The sequence below is a fragment of the Myotis brandtii genome, unplaced genomic scaffold (assembly GCF_000412655.1).
Source record: "Myotis brandtii unplaced genomic scaffold, ASM41265v1 scaffold493, whole genome shotgun sequence".
NCBI lineage: Eukaryota > Metazoa > Chordata > Mammalia > Chiroptera > Vespertilionidae > Myotis > Myotis brandtii.
In genome coordinates, this window is record NW_005368827.1 from 3,566,326 (window position 1) to 3,571,270 (window position 4,945).

General features: G+C 39.8%; 1 pseudogene; it reads left to right on the top strand.

The window, feature by feature from the left end:
- Nucleotides 1-4,945, top strand: part of LOC102261022 — a 104,375-nt pseudogene that overhangs the window by 81,282 nt on the left and 18,148 nt on the right.

Sequence of the window (4,945 nt, forward strand, 5' to 3'; positions counted from 1 at the left end):
ACCTGAACAACCAGTCGACCAGTCACTATGATCACTGTGATGCGCACTGACCGCCAGGGGGCAGATGCTGAACGCAGGAGCTGCCCCTCGGTGGTCAGTGCACTCCCACAGCCAACCTCCCAAAGCCCTTCCCCCCACCTCTCAATCTCCTGTGGTCCCTCCCCACTACTGGCTGGCCCTCCCAATAGGCTTCGTTCACCAGCCGGGCCAAGGGACCCCACCCATGCATGAATTCATGCACTGGGCCTCTAGTGATAAATAAATTTGAACAGATCCATAATTTTAAGTTCTGTTTATGAATTTAGCAAACTGATTTGTCAGATTACTGACATTTTTATTGTATTCCCTAGATGTTTTTTTGTGGTTTTTTTTATGAAAACAATCTCTCCTAAAACAAAGGTTGAATGTTTACTCAACTAAGTCCTTAAAAGTCAAAAGGAATTAGAACTTAAATATCATTGGCAGCAGAAGGGTCCACAATGATAATTTAAAACTCCTCTTGCCTATGGGGGATTGCAATACAGGTCATAAACTAACAAATCTGTCTTTATGTAAATTCATTGGAATTATCCTGGCTTGGTATCCTACTTGCTTTAAACCAACACAAGCATGTCCTGGATTTTGAGTCAAGTGATTTAGATTCTTCCAATGGTTAGCACTGTGTCTTTGGGCATATTACATAGTTTCCTGGATTCCACTTTCTTGTATGTGATTCTATCAGTGCCCCAGGCAGACCCCCTTGGATCCCTCTACTGGTTCTGTATGCTTCTTCCATAACATCTGTGATCTTTCACTTCTAAGGAACTACACCTCTGCTGCTCCTTACTAGATAGGACACTTTTTGCTGGAAAAACGCAGATTCAAAAGTGTGTAGGAATGAACGTGTCCCCATAGTGGCTCTTAGCCAAAGACTAAAGGCCTCCTTCATGCAGGAGTGTGCAGACTCAACCCCTTTCTTTCCAATCGGAATACACTGCCTGTTAGATTCACTTCAAAGCTCCGCTCCATGATCAGGCTGAGCCTAGGACTTTGCCTGAAATCAAACCCCTTCTTGACTTCTTCCCTGTCTTGCTTCTACTATTTCCTTACTAGTCCTGCTGAACTTGCTTCCTAATACATCACTCGCTGGAACCCAATCCAAGACATCTACCTATCAAATAAGTTGCTAGACTGAAGTCCTCTTCTCTCCCAATATTCTGTAATTCAAATTATATACATATCATATACACTGAGTGGCCAGATTATTATGACCACCTGACGTTTGTAGGCAAATTAGCTATAATTTCCGCTCTGAAGTTGCTAGAGGGCCAGATCATTATAAATAGGGAAGCAGGTTGTTTACCACGACAATAGAAGTGATTTTTTCTGAAGATATGGGTAAACACTTCGATTTAACAGCCTTTGAATGTGTGATATATTTGAATGTGAGTGGCCAGATTATCATGACCACATGACGTTTGTAGGCAAATTAGCATACACTGCATCATATGGGATATGGAAGCTGAAGGCATGTTCAAACACCTTTGCTGTCTGCAGTTACTAAGATAAAACGTCTCCAATTCGCACAGGAACACAAGGATTGGACAGTCGAGCATTGGAAAAAAAGTCATGTGGTCCAATGAATCACATATCCAGTTGCATCATGCAGATGGCAGAATGAGAATTTGGCAGAAACAGCATGAAAGCATGCACCCCACATGCATGAGTACAACCCTTCAAGCTGGTGGGGGCAGTGTTATGGTTTGGGGCATGTTTTCCTGGCATGATTTAGGTCCTTTAATTCGTGTGGAACAACGTCTGAATAGCACAACATACCTAAGTATCATTGCTGATCAAGTTCATCCTATGATGTTGATGGTGTATCCCAATGGAGATGGCTTCTTCCAACAAGACAATGTGCCATGCCATGGTGCTCGTATTGTGCAGGAGTGGTTTCAAGAACATGAGGGAGACTTTACCTTGCTTAGGTGGCCCCCACAGTCATCAGATCTCAATCCAATTGAGCATTTGTGGGACGAAGTTAAAAGAGCCATCAGGCAGCTGTTCCACAACCATTAAATCTCACAGAACTGGACAGTGCTATTCATCAGGCATGGTGTCAAATTCCTCGCATCACCTTTCAACATCTTCTGTAGTCACCTTTCGCCGCAGTACTGAAGGCAAAAGGTGGCCCAACGAAGTAGTGTCTGGGGTGGTCAAAATAATCTGGCCACTCATATAAAATATATCCCATGTTCAAAGGCTGTTAAATCTCGGTGTTTACCCATATCTTCAGAAAAAAATCACTTATACTGTCGTGGTAAACAACCTGCTTCCCTATTTATAATGGTCTGGCCTTCTAGCAACTTCAGTGTGAAATTATAGCTAATTTGCCTACAAACGTCAGGTGGTCGTAATAATCTGGCCACTCAGGTCATATCAGGATGCTATACTCATTTCTAGTGAACAAACAGCGGTGACAGCAACATCTTTCAATACATTTTATTTCTATGTCATAGAGAAAAGGCTACAATTACACTTGCACCTACCATGATACTCATAAAAATTAAAAGGCAAGCTATTTTGGGAGGCTGTTTGTTGATGCTGAATTTTTATTTGGATTCTTTTGAAATTGGAAAATGGAAAAATTATATATGCAATTACCCAAGGGTGGTGCTAAATTTCTTGAGGTTGAGGGTACAGAGATTTTCTTTGTAGTTTTCACATGCTGGTTCTCAGGAAGAAAGAAAATAATGATGTACATTTGTGGGTAGCTTTTTTGACTTTGTCTTGTGTTTTTTGTTTTGGGTTCTTTTTAAAAAGAAGGGAAAGAATTGCAAGCAATTTGTGATCAGAAAAAGGTGTCAAATGACAAGAATGCAAAGACACAGTAGGTGTGTACACTCATACAGTTATTATCCAAATGAAATGTGGAAATAAAAGTTGCACTCCAGTTGGACTGTATAATAAGGGAAAATTCTCAGAAATAAGCACTGATGTTTAGCAATCTAAGGTATATATGCTCATAGTTCTATGACCCTGATGTTGAGAAATGAAAGAAGAAATATGTATCAATAATTTAGGGACCACACAATTCCATAATATATAGGAGGTATAGAGTATTCTCATAATCTTTTTCAGAGTTCTTTTCTTAGGTTTGTGTGAGAATTCTGGGGAGTACAATGATAATTATAATGCCTAATTATAATGAGTTGCATAATGTTAATGCAGGTAGTTTCTATTTGTTAAATTACAGCTATCTGCCAGGCACGTTATTAAGCCCTTTGTGGGTAATGGCTGATCTTATTCTTGCAACAACTTTAGGATGTAGGTTCTTTTTTGCCACATTTTGGTTTAGAGAAATAAATTCACTTATTCATCACTTTTTCCTTTTTCTGAGCAGCCAACTATATAAGCACTATATGAATCCCTGGTAATCAGTGGTAAAGAATGCTTTTATGGGCTTATAGTCTAGTGAGTAGATTTGCCCACATAAGGAGCAGTAGATTTGAAATGTGAACAGATCCTTCATATGATAAAGCTCATGGTTTTAACCATTATCCTATAGTTTTTAACAAAATAGTAATTGAAATTCTACAAAACACCAGGAATGTGTTTTTAACCTAATGAACCCATGGTAAATGTAACCGTTCATTTATGAGTTTTAGGTGTAATATTTTCCTCTTAAATCAGAGTGTGATTGAAATGTTAGATATAAATTCTAGTAAGAGATGAATGCACAATGTTTATTTTGGAACTTAAATATTGTGCAAAGCTTAGTTTATTCACCAGGGTGCCACAAAACAGGAAAAAGTGCATGTAGAACACAGTTCATTCTCAGGTTAGTGCTCTCTTGAAGGCAGGTTGCTGCTCATGTGGATTGGATAAATTAGTTTGCTTTCTTTTATTAGATAATAAGACTCAGATATCTCTTTGTTTTTCCCCAAGACAGAAATTCTAAGCAATTTTTGGTTCTCAATTGCAACAAATTTCCATTTTATGGATGTTCTTAGTTTAAATATTTTCCTTCCAAACACTTCCTTATTATAGAGCTCATATTATTTTATTTGTGTGATAAATGATCCCACAATTGTCTCTTTCTTTGTAAGTTCTCTTCCATACAGTGAGTCTTGCAACACAGCATAGTATGTGAGGAAGAGCCCTAAGATCAAGAGAATGAAACACTGGACTTCTAATCTTCTGTTCTTTATATATTTGTGTGATTTTCCTTGAAAAAATTACTTAATCCCTCTACTCATCTTTTCACATTAGAAATAAATAAAGATTGCCCCGCCAGTGTGGCTCAGTGGTTGAGCCTCGACCTAGGAACCAAGAGGTCACAGTTCAATTCCAGGTTAGGAAACATTCTCAGGTTGCTGACTTGATCCCCAGTAGGGGGCGTTCAGGAGGCAGCCAAACAAGAATGTTTGCCTCTTATTGAAGTTTCTATCTCTCTATCCCTTCCCCTTCCACTCTTTAAAAATTAATAAAAACATTTAAAATAAATAAATAAAGATTTAAAAAAACATATAAAATCAGTTACTATGAATAATTGAATGGAGGTAATATATGTAAAGTTTATAATAAAATAAGGAAATAAGTTAATTCTTCCAATATCAGAGTACCCGATGTATAGTAAATACTTTAAGAATAGTAATATTATTTCTATACTAGAGGCCCAGTGGCCATGAAATTGTGCGCGGTTAGGGGCCCTAGGCCTAGCCTGGCCTCCTTCGCTGGCCTCTGCCTCCCTGCGATGCTACATGAAGCTCCCTGCCCCGGGTTGCTCCGAGAAGCTCCCCCCACCCCACGACTGATCCACGAAGCTTTCCCGCCCCACGACTGCTCTGCAATATTCACTGCTGCCTGGTGACTGCTCTGCTAAGCTCGCTGTCGTCCCGCAAAGCAGCCCGCCGCCATCACTGCTGCCGCTCAACAGTCCCCAGTCCCCACCCCCACGCCCCCC